Consider the following 20,240-nt stretch of genomic DNA (forward strand, 5'->3'; position numbering starts at 1 on the left):
GGAATCAGGCAGCGTTGCTGTATTTGACTGTTGTCCATTGGTGCGGTGATTGTCCCTTTAAGGGCAACGCAGCAGAGTAAGGGTCACATGACCTATGTGACCAATCGGGACTCAGCATGGAATCGCCCCAGGGTGAGAGAGGCTCCTCAGCAAAGAGACATTTTGGGAGCTAGTTTCAGCCATGAGGTTGCTGTACCATTCTTATTAATAAATACCATTTGTGTTCATTAGTAAAATGTGTGAAAGTGTATGTTTACAAGTGGGTAGTGCCTTCTGAGAGCTTGGCACTGTGTTAAGCTCTGTTGTCTCAGAAATCAAACAGGCAAATAGTCTGTGTTTTGGAGTCGTAGGGTGGGGGATGATTTTGACTTTGCATATAGTATAAAATGGGCAATATCAGCTGCCCATTTTACATCTTCCCCAGTTTTTATTTATCCTGAAATTATCCCCAGTGCTTGATTGTATGCCATGCCACTCTCTCTCTCTCAGTTCCCCCACAATCACCCCCAGTTCCCCTTCACTCAAACTCCTGATATGTGCTGTTATTGTGCAAAGCATGTAAGACTACAATATGTAGGAACAGAAGTAGGCAATTTGGCCCATCGAGTCTGCTCTGCCATTCAATGAGATCATGCATAATTTCCATACAGCAAATCAGCAACAAAAGCAAAGTACTGTGGCTTTTGTTCTTTCTCCTTCTCTGCCTGACCCTACACGGGTTGAAAACCTGTTATATCTCTATTTTTTCCAGTTCTGACGAAAGGTCACAGAACTGAAACGTTAACTCTGTTTTTCTCTCCCCGTGTTGCCTGACCTGCTGAGTAAACTTTCAGCATTTCCCATTTTTTAACTCTGTTAACTGTATTTCCATAAGATCATAAAACAAGAGGAGAATTAGGCCACTCGGCCCACCGAGTCTACTCCGCCATTCAATCATGGCTGATATTTTTCTCATCCCTATTCTCCTGCCTTTTCCCCATAACCCCACATCCCCTTATTAATCAAGAACCTATCTATCTCTGTCTTAAAGACACTCAATGACCTGGCCTCCACAGCCTTCTGTGGCAAAGAGTTCCACAGATTCACCACCCCTGGCTGAAGAAATTCCTCCTCCTCTCTGTTTTAAAGGATTGTCCCTTTAGGCTGAGGTTGTGCCCTCTGGTCCTGGTTTTTTCTACTCATGGAAGCATCCTCTCCATGTCCACTGTATCCAGACCTCGCAGTATCCTGTAAGTTTCATCCTTCTAAACTCCAATGAGTACAGACCCAGAGTCTTCCGTTCCTCAAACGACAGGCTTTTCACTCCAGGGATCATTCTTGTGAACCTCCTGTGGACCCTTTCCAAGGCCAGCACATCCTTCCTTAGGTACGGGGCCCAAAACTGCTCACAATACTTCAAATGGGGTCTGACCAGAGCCTATACAGCCTCAGAAGTACACCCCTGCTCTTGTATTCTAACCCCCTAGTATTTCAGATTTCCATGTCACCAGCTTGCAAAAAAGAATGCAAAATATATCAGGGAAGAATTCAGAATTATTGGACTTCTCTAACACTCTTGTGTTAAGAGTGCTTTCTCCACCCCCTCCCCCTCCCTCTCCCCAAATAGATGTTGAATCCAGGAATTCTGAGATCAAAACAGAAAATGATAAACAAAAGAAAAGAATAACCGGTTTGCCAAGATGGAAAATAATAATTGTAATTTCAATTGTAAGTCCTGGTCGGAATGTTTTTCAGCCATTATTGTTCAATAGTTCTTTATCACCACTGCATTTTACATAGGATTAAATGCTTCAAAATTGCTTACTTTTGGTTGCCGGTTAAGGTTTGTTCCTATCACAGGCTCTTTCCATTAAACCTTGAAGCCTGAGCAATTTTTATTGTCTGAACATATGATAAGTGGGAGGAAACAGTTTCCACTCCTTATTCCAAATATCTTTTTTAGAGTCAAAGCATCTGTTTTTTGATGACTCCATGTAATGACACAGAGAGACAACTGTCACCATATTTAATCTTGAATCTGAAGAAAGACAGTTTTACTATAAGAGAGTATTTTTCTATCTATTTTCTCCCAGTGGGGAGCCTTATTTGACAGGAGTGCAGATTGGAGATTCATGCTGCACACGATTTGCCGACCAAATGTTCGACAAACCGTTGTACTGTGCCTAAATTTCTGATATGCCTTCTGCTGGTGATGGAGCTCCACCAGGCATGTGCAGTCAGAAAGCTTCCCTTTATTACTCAACTTCTTCATCTGCAAGCTATTGTAGGACAAAGAGGAAGTGCACTGCACAATAAGCAATTTTGCCCAGGCTAGTGCCCTGGAGAGGACACTTTAATGTTCTTGCAGAGCGTTAACACAACATGGGAGATAGCCGTTACAAATGAAAAGCCCAACTCAACAGGTCCAGAGAATGAATGTTATGGGCTATCTCCATTGGTGGGAGGGACCATCATATCCCACCGGTCAGCCAGCACCCACCTCAAGTTGGGGTAACCCCCGACTAGACCACCACGGTTCATCTGCTTTGATGGGCTAGGAGCTTAGAATCTCTGATCAATAAATGAATGGGATCCATCATACCGGGCAAACAAGCAAATCAAAAAGAAAGAAGATGCCAAGTCTTTGACTGGCAAACAGAAACATCAGGACAATGTGCACAGGACTCTCAGATGACTTGTGGCTGGTTAATAATGTACATAAGACAGCTGTGATTGACATGGAACTTGATAGGCTGGACATTGGCACAGATTTCCTACAAGAGACCAGGTTCGCCAAGAATGGATCACTGAAAGAGAAAACATTACTACCGGAATTCTACTGCCCCGCACATCAGGGAATCGGAATGGGCGAGGGGTGGACAATGGAAATGCTCATTGACCTCAGGCGGAATTTCTACTCTCGCTCGAGCGAGGCCATAAAATATTGCCCTACATGTTCATGGTGGAGGGAGTGAATGTTTGGGGAAGAGGAAATGCACGGGTTGGATGTAAGCAACTCACTACTTCTAATGATCGAACCCTTTACAAATGGTTCAGAATGTGCTCCATCCTCTCAACTCGGGCAGGGCCAGTTAACCTCACGATTCCAGTGAAGGGTAAATGACTGGCTCCTTCGTTGCTTCTAAAATGTGATTGGAATGTATTTGACTTTAAGCTTTCAAGGTGCTACAGCTGCTACTGACATTAATTGCTCCTGTCCCAGGTCCACCAATTACTTGTGCGAGCACGGAATTTAGATTGGCACAGCAATCGATTGTGTCATTGCAAATAACCTAACAATCCCTTCCCTTTCCAACTGCAAGGTTTGAGAAGTTTGGAACGATAGTTTTGGTTGCCTTCTTTTGTCAAGGGGGCAGCTTCTACCTGCTTGGGCAAGACGATGGCATCGCATTGAAGATGACTATCAGATTGGAGCAGCTCATCGTTTCTAGGCGACGAATGATTGTGTCAAAGCGCTCAATCTCGTAAATGATATTGCTGGCCATAAAGCTCAGGATGAGGCCTGCTTGCCAAGAAGCTGGACTTAATGGGAGATGATGCACATTTCTTCTCTTTGCAGCTAAAGCCATAAATAAATAAAAATCAGAGCCTGCCAGCTGCTCATCTGCTAAACAAGATCCTTTTAAGGAAAGGAGAACTGTTCGGCCAAAGCAGTGGTATTTAAAGTAGTGCTTGAAACCACTTCAGGACAATCAAGAGCTACTGTGAAATTAGATTATGATTCAGTGTGTTTATGAGGGTTTTAAAAAATCATTAGAATGATGAAATGGGACTAGCAGGTTCATCTAAGCACAAGGAAGCATAATTTACCAAAAAAACCCCAAATAACTTGCCTGAGCAATACAATCAATTGTCAATCATAGAATCCCTACAGTGCAGAAGGAGTCCATCGAATCTGCACCACCCACAATCCCACCCAGGTCCCATCCCCTTAACCCAACATATTTACCTTGCTAGTCCCCCTGACACTAAGGGGCAATTTACCGTGCCCAATCAGCCTAACCCGCACATCTTTGGACCGTGGGAGGAAACCGGAGCACCCACAGGAAAGCCACGCAGACACGGGGAGCACATACAAACTCCACACAGACAGTCACCCGGAATTGAAACCGGGTCCCTGGCGCTGTGAGGCAGCAGTGCTAACCACCGTGCCACCATGATCAATGACATGACCACTGCACCATGATCAAAAGAGTTTCCTGTGCGTGTCAAATGACCACTTCGACAACTTATTAAAGCGACCCTATGGCCTGCGTGGAATAGAATACTAATTGGGCTCTAAACAATTGATTGTAGTAAGAACCCATTGTAAAGGAAGTGGGAGAAGCAAATTGAAGTTCCACCAATGGAAGGCTGCTAAGAAATTAATGGAAGTTTGGCTCGGTGGGCTAGTGGAAGGGAGAGACCTAGCAGAGGCTGTTGATTGGCTTGTATCAATCTTAGTGACAAAGAAACTCCGTGAGCTCCTCACTTGTTGTTGGATATGAGGGTGGAGGGGATAGGGAACAGGGTTTTAAAAGATGGTTTGCAGTTGAGAAAATAAGCTGGGAAATATCTTTATATTCCAGGATGATCCTGGAACAATGGGTAGGTTTATCAGACAACAGCAGGATGCAATTAGTCCAGCTCGATCTGGCAATGGATGGCTAAACTAGTTGTCCACCATATCCTTTTGGACTTAAAGGAACAGCGATGAAGTGGAACAGCTGGGATGAAGGCGAATAATGGTTTTTCAGAGGATAAATAAGAGACATCAAATGTGGAGGTTGATTCAATGGTTAGAATGCTCTTGCAATTAGCAGTGACATGTAAGTATGCTGTTTAGGTTACATATTACATGTCTGTAGAGCCAGATCTCCCATCCATTTAATCAGGCACTGCTAGCTTGCAATGTTCTGACCACTGATACTCCTGTAAGCATTGCTCTGAACTGGAAGCTTGCAATCACTGAATCAGATCTATTGCATTCTCTTTATGATTTTAAATTGGTTTGTTTGTTAATGATAAAGACATTTTCACACTGGGCAACATGCAGTGACAGAATAAATTTTAAAAACTTAATCAGCAATTAAAACAAGATTTTGAAAGCTAACTGGTCCGCATCGATTCAGCATGCAGGAATTGCTGTAGATGATGTGCATATTTCACGATGCAATGTGTGGGTTATTCAATGAATTGATTTTCACATCCAATGTATACGTCGATTTTATGATGTGATCTTTTCAATGTGAGGCATTGGAGATATGAAGAATTTGAATTATGAAAACTCCAATTGTCTCACAACGACTTTGTTTGTTACATTAATGAACTATCATTGATGCCATTCCATGGGAATTATAAAAAGGCATTGATATACAATGAGGCAGACAACCAAAATTCATCTGTTTAACATTTAAAAACTGCTGGTGGAAGAACGACAGACACTGGCAGCTCGTCCAAATAAATAAATGAGGTCCAAAAGGTCCATTATTTGACTGGCCTTGGACCTCTTGCTCTAGGCACCTACTTGCTCTTGTGCCAACCTGGCAGCACCAATCTGTGCTAGGGGGCAGTGTCAGGGTGGGCCCTCCAGAGAGCCTCTTAGGAGTGGTTTTCTTAGTTTGTGGGGTGGCGGGGGGGGGGGGTGGGGGGGGCTGGTGTCTGTGAGGGGGGAGAGTGCCCCTAAGACTCCAGTGGTGTTGAGGGTAGTGGTAGGCGGCTGAGCGGAAGTGGGGAAGGGTTGAGGTGAGAGACTTGATGCCTGCAAGGGGGGTGGAGGAATGGGAGTGTTCTGGTCGGGGAGCGGGGGGCAAAGCCCCGTTGCTTGTGAGGAAGATTCTCAGGTCCATTGGGGCTGGTTGAGGGGTGTTTACCTTCTGTGCTGATAAGGGTGCCCTTTCTAATTGGCGCCCCGATCTCCATGAAGCCAATCTTGTTGACTCTATTAAGCCAGCACCCTCAACACCCCCACCACCTTCCGTTCCCCCTCCTCCTGTCAGAGTGACATTGCAAACCATGCCCGTTCATTTTATTTTTCAACAGTGCCAGAAAATCTGTTCTAAAAACTCAGCGGTGAGGCTGGGAAGCTACGCACTGGTTTTCCATCAGAGCTTGACACTTTGAAACAATATGGGAAAATTCTGTCCTTTGCATTTGTTTCAGAAAAATCAGTGCATAGAATTCATTAACAAAAGAGACGTAGATAGGATGCAAAGCTGGGCTGAAAAATGGCAAATGGAGTTTAACCCTGATAAATGTGAGGTGATTCATTTTGGTAGGACTAATTTAAATGTGGATTACAGGGTCAAAGGTAGGGTTCTGAAGACTGTGGAGGAACAGAGAGATCTTGGAGTCCATATCCACAGATCTCTAAAGGTTGCCACTCAAGTGGATAGAGCTGTGAAGAAGGCCTATAGTGTGTTAGCTTTTATTAACAGGGGGTTGGAGTTTAAGAGCCATGGGGTTATGCTGCAACTGTACAGGACCTTGGTGAGACCACATTTGGAATATTGTGTGCAGATCTGGTCACCTCACTATAAGAAGGATGTGGAAGCGCTGGAAAGAGTGCAGAGGAGATTTACCAGGATGCTGCCTGGTTTGGAGGGTAGGTCTTATGAGGAAAGGTTGAGGGAGCTAGGGCTGTTCTCTCTGGAGCGGAGGAGGCTGAGGGGAGACTTAATAGAGGTTTATAAAATGATGAAGGGGATAGATAGAGTGAACGTTCAAAGACTATTTCCTCGGGTGGATGGAGCTATTACAAGGGGGCATAACTATAGGGTTCATGGTGGGAGATATAGGAAGGATGTCAGAGGTAGGTTCTTTACGCAGAGAGTGGATGGGGTGTGGAATGGACTGCCTGCAGTGATAGTGGAGTCAGACACTTTAGGAACATTTAAGCGGTTATTGGATAGGCACATGGAGCACACCAGGATGATAGGGAATGGGATAGCTTGATCTTGGCTTCAGATAAAGCTCGGCACAACATCGTGGGCCGAAGGGCCTGTTCTGTGCTGTACTGTTCTATGTTCTAAAATGCAGAAACAGTTTTTTTTGCCAATTGGCTAGGAATCTATTTACTATTATCTCAAAAGAATCTCCGGTGTTCCTGATTTGGAGATTAAAAATCTCTTCTCATTATTTTTGATTTTCTTTATTATGTTCTACCTCAAGCTCTCATACAATGGGAGAATCTGAAGATGTGTGTGTTGTGACTGGAACGGTATTTGGATTGGGTAACAGGATGTGAACTGTATGGATCCAGATGTGGTGGCACAACAGAGCACCGAGTCAAATCATCGTAATCACTTATTACAGTTTATTTAATAATTGCTAGTCCGGGTACACTTCCTTCAATTAAACATATTATTTCACCTCCCAAACCCTCATTCACAAGTTCTTGTTTGTTTCTGTCAGGCACTTACCACATAAAAGCACTAAGGATCACTTCAAAGATGAACCCAGCTATTTGAAAGCTACAGCTTCCGGCTTCTTACAAGTAAGAGCAAAATACTGCAGATGCTGGAAATCTGAAATGAAAATAAAATATTCTGGATAGACTCAGCAGTTCTGGCAGCATCTGAGGAGAGAAACAGAGTTAACATTTCGAGTCTAAGTGACCCTTCTACAGAACTTACAAATGTTTGCTTAAAGTGTGTAAACACGTCATGTAGACCATAAGATATAGGAGCATAATTAGGCCATTCGGCCCATCGAGTCTGTTCCACCATTCAATCATGGCTGATAAGTTTCTCAACTGCATTCTGCCACCTTTTCCCCATAACCTTTGATCCCCTTACCAATCAAGAACCTATCTATCTCTGTCTTAAATACACTCAATGACCTGGCCTCCACAGCCTTCTCTGGTAACGAATTCCATAGATTCACCATCCTCTGGCTGAAGAAATTCCTCCTCATCTCAGTTCTAAAGGGTCGTCCCTTTACTCTGAGGCTGAGACCCTTGGATCCTAGTCTCTCTTACTAATAGAAACATCTTCCCCATGTCCACTCTACATAGGCCTTTCAGTATTTTGTAAGTTTCAATGAGATTTCCCCCCTCCCCCCCCCACCCTTCTAAACTCCATCGAATACAGGCCCAGAGTCCTCAAACGTTCCTCATACGTCAAGCTTTTCATTCCCGGGATCATTCTCATGAACCTCCCCTGGATGCTGTCCAGGGCCAGCACATCCTTCCTTGGATATGGGATCCAAAATTGCTCACAATATTCCAAATGTGGTCTGACCAGAGCCTTATAAAGTCTTAATGATGTTATGCTGCAAAAGAGGAAATGACAATAGAACAGACTGTGCATACATGTAATTAGTTTGAATTATGGGGAACATGTGTGCATCACTAAAGTAGGTGCACTTTGATATATAATTAAAATATTGTTAGTTTATTTTCATCATCGTAGAGTTCCTACAGTACAGAGGGAGGCCATTCGGCCCATTGTGTCTGTACCGACCACAATCCCACCCAATCCCTATTCCCGTAACCCCACACATTTACCCTGCTGATTCCCCTTAGACTAGGGTCAATTTTGCACGGCCAATCAACCTAACCCGCACATCTTTGGGCTGTGGGAGGAAACCGCAGCACCCGGAGGAAACCCACGCAGACACGGGGAGAAGGTGCAAACTCCACACAGACAGTGGCCCGAGGCCGGAATTGAACCCAGGTCCCTGGTGCTGTGAGGCAGCAATGCTAACCACTGTGCCACCCTGCCGTCCATACTGTTTGTTTTTACCCTGTGGCCAAACGGGCCATCTAAAATGGTGATTTGCAAAGCACTCTGGGATAATTGGGCAAGAACTAAAACGACAGGCTGCAGCCTAAAAGACAGAGATAAACAGGCTGCAACCCAGATGCGTAAATACACAGGATATGGGTGATCTCCAGGACAAAAGAGACTTTCTGGTCAAACTGGGTTGTTTACCAAACATAAGTGTGCCGTAACCCCTTATTTGGGAGGTAGGTGTGAACCCTACATGCCCCCAGCACCTGCAGACATGGCCGTTGGGGACATACCCAGAGTTTGGTGTGGCAGCACCCGATTGGACTTGATCGATCAGGGTGATCAAGTCCTGATCGATTGATTGGCAATGGCCAAAAGGAGCGCGAAACCCAACGGGGTATAAAGGGTGCTGCCCAACCAAGAATCGCTCTCTCTCTCTCTCTGACCCCACGAACGAGCTACAACAACGGTGACCATCGCCAGCGACGACCAGCACGAGGAGAGCCACCACACCCGAGAAGGAAGGAAGACTAGAGCCAGAGCGCCAGACCAGACCAAAGGGCCAGACTACGCAGAGGACGACCGAGACCAGCGCACAGATAAAGGCCAATATCTGCTTGGGTACCTGCCAGTCACGCAAAGTTAAGTCAAGGTCTTGTATCGGACTTGAACTCTCGTATTTTCTGTAAAGATAACTTATTGTTGGTTGGGTGGGTGATTATTGATTGTGTGTCTTAAATAAATATTGGTTGTACTAACAAGACGTCTACTTGCAGTTATTTGTCCACCGTATAAGGATTAAAACAGACTGTGCGGCAGGCACAACAACCCTTTGGGGAATAGTGGGGAAGTGGTGGGAGGATTTCTGAGCTGATTATCAGCCTGTTGAACTCTGTTGAACGCTCCTTCTGTGGCCAGCAAGTCCTCATGTTGGACTCGAACCTGGAGTTTCTGGCCCAGTGGTTACCATTGTACCACAAAGCCTCCCTATAAATAAAGTGAGCATGGGGCAGACAGTCTGAAGTCACTGAGTTCGCTTCACAGAGCAGTTCAGGGTCATTAAAAACTGTCACTGGGGAGCTGAGCACCAGATTAGATAATGTTCACTGAAACAGGATAAAAATTCAGCGTTCCCATCCACAGTTTAAGTAACCTGCCTGTGACAACTCAATAAAACCACGGTCAATTAAATCCGCATTTTAACACAGGTCTGCGTGTGAACAAATGGACTGTTACAAGCATTATTACCAGAAAAAAAGAACTGCACAGGAAAAGTTGGCTTATCGAATCCATAGCTTACTTGAAATTTGTATGTGGATTCATGGAATATTAAACAGAAAACATAACAGAGGTTTCTGTGTAGAACTATGACTTGTTAGATTTGGATTTTATGCACATCCTAGAAGTCTTATTTCACAACAGCAAGGTGCAATTTAGATGCAGTGGATTCCATTAGATATGTTTAAGTCGATAGAGGTTTGTAAGAAAATGAGAATGGGCCAGGATTTACTCAAGCTGCTGAATGATAAGACTTACCTTTTCCAGTTTAATTTCCATGATCCGTTGCATGGAAGATGTTGCTAGCACAAGATCAGAATCTTTGAGCAGCCGCCACAGGGTGTTATGAGTGCAAGGCCTTATAAGGCAGTTATGTTTTAAATTGTCTCTTTCAATTTAAGATAAAACAGAATGCCCCGGAGTGGGTAACGGTGTGAAATCAGACTAAAATCTGCCTGGAGACAGGCCTCGATGATTTGTTTGTCATGGGGACGGGCAGCCGCAGTTTGCACCTCATGGAAATTCAAGTGTCAGGTCTCACATATTGACTCAAATGAAGGGCAGAAGATTTTATTCAACACAGACTTGCAGGACAGAATTTAATGGAGCTATGGGAGCAGGAAACTTAATTGTGTGAAAGGTAAACTGTCAACTTCCCGATGGTGAGCTGAAAGTTGGGAAGTAAGTTGGAAGCAGATTAATGGTGGATCGTGATTCCCAATGGCCAAAGGTAGAAATCAATTTTTTCAATGTCTTTGCACATCATAGAATTATAGAATCCCGACAGTGCAGAAAGAGGACATTCGGCCCATCGAATCTGCACTGACCACAATCCCACACGGGCTCTATCCCCATAACCCCATGCATTTACCCGAGACGAAGGGGCAATTTAGCATGGCCAATTCACTTTACCCGCAAATCTTTGGACTGTGGGAGGAAACCGGAGCACCCGGAGTATACCCACGCAGGCACATGGAGAATGTGTAAACTCCACACAGAAAGTGACCCAAACCGGGGTTTGAACCCGGGTCCCTGGCACTGTAAGTCAGCAATGCTAACCACTGTGTCACCATGCCGTCCAGGTACATTCATTGAAATACTTGGCTGTCAGATTAAATTGTACATCTGCAATTAAGTTGGCAGCAAATGAGAAACAAGGGTGGCACGGTGGCGCAATGGTTAGTACTGTTGCCTCACACTGCCAGGGACCCAGGTTTGATTCCCAGCTTGGGTAACTCTGTGTAGAGCCTGTACATTCTCCCCATGTCTATGTGGGTTTCCTCCAAGTGCTCCAGTTTCCCCCCACAGTCTGAAAGACATGCTCATGAGGAGCATTGGCCATGCTAAATTCGACCTCAGTGTACCTAAACAGGGATTTTCATAGTAACTTCATTGCAGTGTTAATGTAAGCCTACTTGTGACACTAATAAATAATCTTTACTGTGCAAATATTCATTGCCCTCCCTGATGCTGGTGCAATTATGATATTAGTTTGCAAAGTAACTTTAATTTACTGTCAATAATATTGGAGTGGATAATGCTCAATGTTATTTATGGGCCAGGCCAGGTAAAGACAGCAGATTTCTTCCCTAAATGAACCAGATGGGTTTCTGTAATAATTGATGATTGTTCCATTGTCACCATTACTGAGATTAGCTTTCAATTCCAGATTTACTTATTAAATTTAAACTTAGGCGGCATGCTGGCACAATGGTTAGCACTGCTGCCTCACAGCCCCAGGGATCTGAGTTCGATTCCTGGCTTGGATCACTGTCTGTGTAGAGTTTGCACATTCTCCCCATGTCTTCTTCCGGGTACTCCGGTTTCCTTCCACAGTCCAAAAATGTGCAGGTTAGGTTAATTGGCCATGCTAAATGAACCCTAGTGTCAGGGGGATTAGCAGGGTAAATATGAGGGATTTCGGGAATAGGGCCTGAGTGCGATTGTGGTCGATGCAGACTCGATGGGCCAAATGGCCTCCTTCTGCACCGTAGGGATTCTATGATTCGCCATTTGCAGTGGTGAGATTTGGACCCGTGTACCCAAAGCGTTACACCGTGTCTCTGGATTATTAGTTCAGTGACATGACCAATGAGCCATCATCTCCCCCACATCCAGTTAACTAATAAATTCTTTGTATCTACCATGCAAGTTGAGGAATTTCCCATCATGCAATGCAATTGAATGGTGAGGAAGAAAGCATGATACCATTTTTTGCAAAGCTAACGGCAGTGTCAGTCACCTTGGACAGCAACTTTGGGATTTTCATGTTTACTCTACATTTGTTCCTTGTCAGAATTTGCAGTGCCTGCCACTTGCACATAAATAACATTGAGCACCATCCATCCCAACATTATTGACAGTAAATTCTGGCCCATGATTTTATAGTCAGCATTGTCGTCTTGAAGCAAAATGGCAATTTTAGTGTGCAAACCTATCAAAGATTATTCATTATAGCTTTATTTTGAACACGGAAATATTTGAGTTATGACCCTTATAACATCGGATTTACTCAAGAAAAGTCATTTCAGATCAAACCCTGTCAGCAAAAAACAAGTTGACTGCAATAAAGCGAGTGTTATTTATATATATGTATTATATTCAACAATAAGACCAAAGGCAGGACCTTCGTAACTATTTGTAGGCCATTCCTTCAAATTACTTTGCAAACTAATATCATAATTGCATTAGCAACAGGGAGAGTAACGAATATTTGCACAATAAAGTTTATTTATTAGTGTCACAAGTAGGCTTACATTAACACTGCAATGAAGTTACTGTAAAAATCCCCTAATGGACACACTCTGGCACCTGTTTGGGTACACTGGGGGAGAATTTAGCATGACCAATGCAACTAACCAGCAAGTCTAATGGACTGTGGGAGGAAACTGGAACACCCAGAGGAAACCCACATAGACATGGGGAAAACGTGCAGACTCCGCACAGACAGCGACCCAAGCCAGGAATCGAACCCAGGTCCCTGGTGCTGTGAGGAAGCAGTGCTAACCACTGTGCCGCCGTGCTGCCTAAAATATCCTTATATGATGCATCGTATTTTTAAAAAATGGTGACCTGCCTTTTACCTGTCAATATAATACACTAAAGATTTTTCAGTTAGCAAACCTACTAGCCGAAATGTTCTGCCCTTGTTTGTGGCTGGGATTTTCTGGTGCTGTTGGAAGTGAACAGAGTTTTGGCTGGAATGCCAAATTTTCTGCTCTCTCTCGCAACGGGTCCTGCCATGGACGAGACTGGAGAATCCTGTCCATTGTCTCTGCCAAACACCTACCATCTTTTATTCTGCCTGAATAGTACCTGGACAATGATTAAAGTTGTTTTTTTTAAAAATCAGAACTGTTTTTGACCCTTATCATTACTCAGATTGGTAATGATGGCTCAAAGGCTTTCTCCTATGCTATAAAAATTCTATGATTGATTGTGAATAGCTGGTTCAACAAAGGCTGTTGTTTTATTAATTCAATTGGGTGAATTTCATTCCAAGGACAAAATGCTGATTTTTTTTTCTCTATTCTTACCTCCATTGCTCCTTCAAACTGCTTCATCACTGCTCTATCTCCATTTCTGAGGAAAAACATTTTCACACTGTGAGTAGTTAGGGTCTGGAGTGCACTACCTGAGAGTGTTGTGGAGGCAGCCTCAACTGAAGAGGGAATTAGACAGTTATGCAAAAAGGAAAAATGTGCAGGGTTATGGGGAAAAGGCAGAAAAATGGCGCTATGTGAGTGGTTCTTTTGGAGGGCTGATGTACACATGATGGGCCAAATGGCCTCTTTCTGCGCTGTAACATTCCTAAGATCCAGCAAATGTTTTTCTCCCTACTTCCTTTTACTTGTTTTAATGTAGTTTTCAAGCTCCTTTTTAAATATATTTACATTCTGAGAAATTTCATTTTCTGTTATGACTCCTTCCCTGACCAGCGGCAGACACCTCTGCACCCCAAATGTTGAGCAACTTGCTGACGATATTTAAGTCAGACCCAACCAGGAAAATGGTTGTGGCCTTTGCCGAAATTCATCAGGTTGGGTGTGCTCATTCTGCCCACTGCATGTCCAATAACAGTCACTTGGCAATCAATCTTCCATGTGCTGTCACGGGAGAGCAACTAGCATGAGAACATGCAATTCGACCTAATGTTGCACTGTAAATCAGTGACCGCGACAGTTTGCCTGGCACTGTTCCTGTGTTACCAAATAGCACTTCCTCTGACTCCACATGAACGATGCCACTGAATAGCTGCCGGTGGCAAAAAAAGAGAAAGAAGATTCTGTTCATAGCCACCGACAAACTAATCCACAATCAATGCTGTTGCATTAGATAGATTGCATTTCAGAGATGTTTCTGCGTCTTTGCTCTTGCTGATAAATTTAGCGAATGATCTCTTTGGTGAATTGGCTGAATGTTTTCATTTATTAAAGCAATGGATCAAAATGATGTAGCGTGCTTCTTTTATTTTCCTGACATACAAAGATTTGTTTGGTTTTTGAACGTCACATTTTCTGCTGACAAGTGATAGACACTGGCAATTCACCAGGGGTGAATCAAGTAGGCAGTATTGACCTTGCAAGCAGAGAATAAAGAAAACAGAATTGTCCATGTTTGATGAACAATTGCACCCGTAATTATCACATTGTAGCTGATTTCAGCCACAAGTTCATGGGTGCCTATGAATTTTCTGGCATAACAATGAAAATCCAGAATCATTCATTATTTGGTTCAGGAAAAGAGCTACACAGAGATCAAAAATAAAAATATATGTTCTGCTGAGGCAGTGGATCTGGTCCGTTTGTTTGCTTTGGGTTTGTGCAGTCAACTAATTGATACCGTAGGCTGTAACTGTATTCTTTTGATACATTGGTATGGACTGTCAAGGCTACCATCATTTTGTGAAATGTGTGCTCATCACAGAAATATTAGCATCAATGACATAGTGGTTGAACGGTGTGGGATGGAGGATAAAAGAAAATCTTTGCCCACACCAATTTGAAAATAAGAACCTTGATCATAGTAAATAGCTTTTCAGTGGAGAAGTAAGTCTCCTGTGAGAGGCTCGTATAAAGGTGTGCAACCGATTATTTATATCAATCGTAATGTCTAATGCTGTTTTCAAAGGAGCCTCAAGTCGCAGCATAACGATGAAAGGCATGCGAGTGTTATCAACAGCCAGATTTGTCCGAACCACCAAGATGGACTGAGCCTATCCCTGCAAGCTCAGCGGGGCCTAGCTGGCACTGATGGTGACAGAAGTCTTCACAGGGTCCAGGTCCTTGGTAAATCAGATGCAGAGCTGTACTATCTGCCGCAGTAACACCTGCAGCTGCTGTGTCGCATAAGTAACCTGCATCCTGAGCACATAAACATATTTGTTTAGAAAACAATGAGGGGCAAGAAAATCTTTCTTTCACCTGCTGACCACAGCTGACGCAGCCTAATGTTCTGTATTTGCTGTAAATTATATATATATGATTCACTTCAGAGCAATGCACAGATTACAGTAATTCTTAATCTGCAACATTATTAATGCGCTTTAAAAAATATCTCGGCAATGACAGGATTTCTACACACATGATCATTGCTCAGCCTCCTCAGGTCTTTGTGGAAACTTCTCTTTGCTTCACCTCTCAGAGGCTACTTAATCAATCAAGCACAGTGAACCTAGATCAGCCAACAGACTGACATAATCAAACACAGATCAATCAAAACATTGAATACTACACCTAACACTCTCTTACTTATGTCTATCAAACGGGACTGTGCGCGAGAAGGTGAGAGAGGAAGCAGGATACCCAGTGTGCCAACATTGCTATAAAGGTTGGTGGGAAACCTGAAAGAATGTGACCATATGGAGGCAAGAAACAGCATGGAGCCAAAATTCTGGTCTAGCGCGGTAATAGGAATGCTGCTCTCTGAGCGCTGTGCTCGCCTATAGCACACTTACAAATATAACAATACACAGATTATGTTCCTGGACTAGTAATCTAAAGGCCTAGTCTAATAATCTTGGCTCTTTAATCATTAGATTTTTTAAAAATCTGCAAATGACTAGCTAGCATCAGGAAAATTAACAGATTTGTCAGCTTACCAATCTGTTTACAGCATGCTGGGAGAATGCCACAGTATCTCAGGACCTCAGCACCTGCCAGATGTAGTGATTGCCTCCCTTCAAAAACAAGGGACAGAAGTCTGACTGTTCTACTACAGAGGTTTCGCCTTCCTCTCCAGTGCCGGTAAAATCTTGGCCAGTGTGCTTCTGAACACATTTTCTTCTGATAGCAGCTGAAGAAAATCTCCCTGACAGTCAGTGCAAACTGCTTCCCAAAATCATTTCCAACGTGATCCCAATTTAACATTTGAAAATTACTGTGACCCCCAACACTGACAAAATAAAGCAGCATATCAACATTCAGTATGTAATTACTACAGTTTGCTTATCAACATATAAAGATGAAAACATGGAGTTTTAAAGCACCTTGGAGAGAATGTTATTATTTTATCCACTCGCCAGTCCCCTACTTCAACTGAACCACTCCAGTTCATGGGTCTTGGTCAGGAAGGAACTGATACTCTTGGTGTTCACATAGCAACGTCAGATCAAGGTTCCCCCAACTCCATCTTAACATCAATCAATTTAAGGTGAGATAAAATTTTAATTTTCTGCTGAGGATTTTGGTCCACCTCTCCCTTTTCAAATAGACACTGTAATCACACCCCCCCCCCCCCCTCCGCCCCCAAACCCCCACAGTAATCAAACACTCAAACACACACACACACACATGCAAAAAACTATATTGATACAAAGAGGAAGAATGTTAACCGTTACAGGAAGTGATAATAACCAATTTAAGCAAATCATGGCCAGAATTCTCTGGGTTGTTCACACCCTGCGCCGCTGCTGGTAAGAAGTCTCATAACACCAGGTTAAAGTCCAACAGGTTTAGCTATTTTAACAGCTGCTCTGAAAGTTCGTGATTCCAAATAAACCAGTCGGACTTTAACCTGGTGTTGTGAGACTTCTTATTTTGCCCACTCCAGTCCAACGCCGGCATCTCCACATCGCTGCGAGTAAGAGCAGAGAGTTTGGTTCTCAGCCAAATCTTTTTCACTGCAACGGGACTGGAGAACACCTGCTGTGGGTGAAGTTGGAGAATCCGACCCCACATCTTGGTATGCAATAAAGGAAATCATAATAGGAGGATAAGTGAGAAATAATGCTGCACACAAGCTTGGGTTCATGCAAGGTGAAGGACAGAAGGCTGGTAAAGAGACTAATGAAATAATTGATATTACAAAGGTTTCAAGAATGGATGTGCTGAGGTAGGAACAGAGGTTGGAGGTGTTATGAAGGTTAGCTAGGTGTTCCTTGTGACAAAGAAGATATAGTGTTGGAAGCTGAATTTGATGTAAATAGGATTACAAGACTTTAAACAAATTGGTTGAGCCCAGACAATACCAAGGATGTTGCTGAAGGGTTTAGCGTTTGTGTAACATTTGATAAATGGGGGTGGGAGCAAGACTTCCACATACAATCATAGAATCCCTACAGTGCAGAAGGAAGCCCTTTGGCCCATCGAGCCTGCACCAACAACAATCCCACCCAGGCCCTACCACGTAACCCCACACATTTATTCTGCTAAACTCCTTGACACTAAGGGGCAATTTAGCATGACCAGTCAACCCAAGCTGCACATCTTTGGACTGTGGGAGGAAACCGGAAAACGCAGAGGAAACACACGCAGACACATGGAGAACGTGCAAACTCCACACAGACAGTCATTCAAGGCCAGAATTGAACCCGAGTCCCTGGCACTGTGGACAGCAGTGCTAACCACTGTGTCACCGTGCCATCCATCATATTCATATCAAATGGCTTTTGTTATTTTGGTTACTAATATCCACTTTTCAATAAAATTACAAAGATAGGAAATTTAGTCCATGGTGCTTTAGTCTATAGTCCATTCGGAATACACTTTAATAATAGCTAAATTGCAGTTAACAGTAAAGGAAATAAATTATTAATTATTTACTGTTGGAGAGCATTTTTTCCTTTATATGTGTTTCACTGCAGCATATCAGAATTAACTCACTAATTGCACATTTGTCACTTGTTAAAATTCTGTTTAAGTTTTATTGTGACTTAATCTGAAACACAAGCGATGTAATAGCGATCCAGGTAACTAGGAGGAGAAGGTTAAGTGGCACGGTAGCACAGTGGTTAGCACTGCTGCTTCACTGCAGTGGTTAGCACTGCTGCTTCACAGCTCCAGGGACCTGGGTTCGATTCCCGGCTTGGGTCACTGTCTGTGTGGAGTTTGCACATTCTCCTCGTGTCTGCGTGGGTTTCCTCCGGGTGCTCCGGTTTCCTCCCACAGTCCAAAGATGTGCGGGTTAGGTTGATTGGCCATGTTAAAATTGCCCCTTAGTGTCCTGGGATGCATAGATTAGAGGGATTAGTGGGTAAAATATGTAGGGATATGGGGGTAGAGCCTGGGTGGGCTTGTGGTCGGTGCAGACTCGATGGGCCGAATGGCCTCTTTCTGTACTGTAGGATTTCTATGATTCTATTTCTATGAAGCATAATAACATGTAACCTTTTATCTTATAGACTATTTTGCAATTCTTAAAATCTATTAACCTGGAAAATTGTCCTGGAATTTTGAAAGTGGGCACTCAGTTGGCAGGACAGCATAATCCTGCTGCTAGCTCACTACAATGAGTTGTTAAGGCACAGCAGATGGTAGTCCCAAATCCCAAAAGGAACACTTGAAACAGCTGCCAGGATGGTTTTGCAATTTGTGTATTATGAGGAACTCTTCTGAAATCAGGAAGTAACTTCTCAAACCAATCACGATTAATTTATATTAAATTGAAGCATTTATTCAAATTTTAAAAATACGCTGAAAACACAAGAACACTTTGACACAGTAAAAAGCACTTTTTTAATTTTTCTGAACAGACCTTAGCTTAAATAACTCAGAGCTAAATTCCCCTTTAGAAGGCAACAGTCCTTATAGATATTCAAATGTGTAAAATTCCAGTAACTTTGCCACACAATGCCCTGTTGCCCTTAGGGTATTCACTGAGAGTGACAGCAAAATGGTTCCCCAGGATTGACTTTGCCCAGAACTCTGCTTTCTTTAAGATCTTACTAGCTATTACACCTACACAGTCTTCATTGTTTTCTTAAATCTGTTTTCCCCTTTGATCCTACTCTCTATTATTTCCTACAATCCTTTAAAAGTCCTTTTTATACTTCTTGGTTACTATATTTTAAAAATAAACTTATACCATCTTTTCCTCATCCGTTTACAATCTTTCAATTTGTATTTGCTCTGTTTGAAACACAGCAACCAACAGCAAAACACTTCTTTATCTAAGTTCTCCTGCTTCCCTCTGTTCACCACCATATCAAACCAACTGCCTTCACATCTTTCTTATTGATGTTTGATTTTTGCAGTCTTTCTGTCCCCAATCCAATTAGACTAGTCACAACCCCACAAGTTTGTTTTCCATTATATGAAAATATGACAGTGACATTGCAAAAGACAAAATATTAAAACTCTAATTTTCCTGATGGAGGCAGGCATGTACTCAGTGGCTATGAGTCTGTTGGAGAGATGGAATGTCAGGCTTCACTTAAAGGCAGTCTGCACCTGGTCAGCACGGTGGCACTGCTGCCTCACAGCGCCAGGGACCCGGGTTCGATTCCCGGCTTGGGTCACTGCCTGTGTGGAGTTTGCACGTTCTCCCCGTGTCTGCGTGGGTTTCCTCCGGGTGCTCCGGTTTCCTCCCACAGTTTGAAAGACGTGTTGGTTAGGCGCATTGCCCTGAACAGGAACTGGATTACGGCCACTAGGGAAATTTCACGGTAACTTCGTTGCAGTATTAATATAAGTCTACTTGTGATTAATAAAATAAATTTAAACACCATACAAAGGGGAGGCACAGACTGGCTGCAAACAGAATGAAAAGATTGCGAAAAAGCAAATGGCTGCAACATCTGCTCTGACGACACATTGAGGGCTCCGGCCGAGGAAAGGGACACGAAGAGTGAAATTGCCTGTTCGGGGCAATGCACCTAACCAATACATCTTTCAAACTGTGGGAGGAGACCGGAGCACCCGGAGGAAACCCATGCAGACACGGGGAGAACTTGCAAACTCCACACAGATGGTGACCCAAGCCAGGAATCGAACCCGGGTCCCTGGCGCTGTGAGGCAGCAGTGCTAACCACTG

Source organism: Mustelus asterias, chromosome 19, assembly GCF_964213995.1.
Source record: "Mustelus asterias chromosome 19, sMusAst1.hap1.1, whole genome shotgun sequence".
In the NCBI taxonomy this organism is placed as follows: domain Eukaryota; kingdom Metazoa; phylum Chordata; class Chondrichthyes; order Carcharhiniformes; family Triakidae; genus Mustelus; species Mustelus asterias.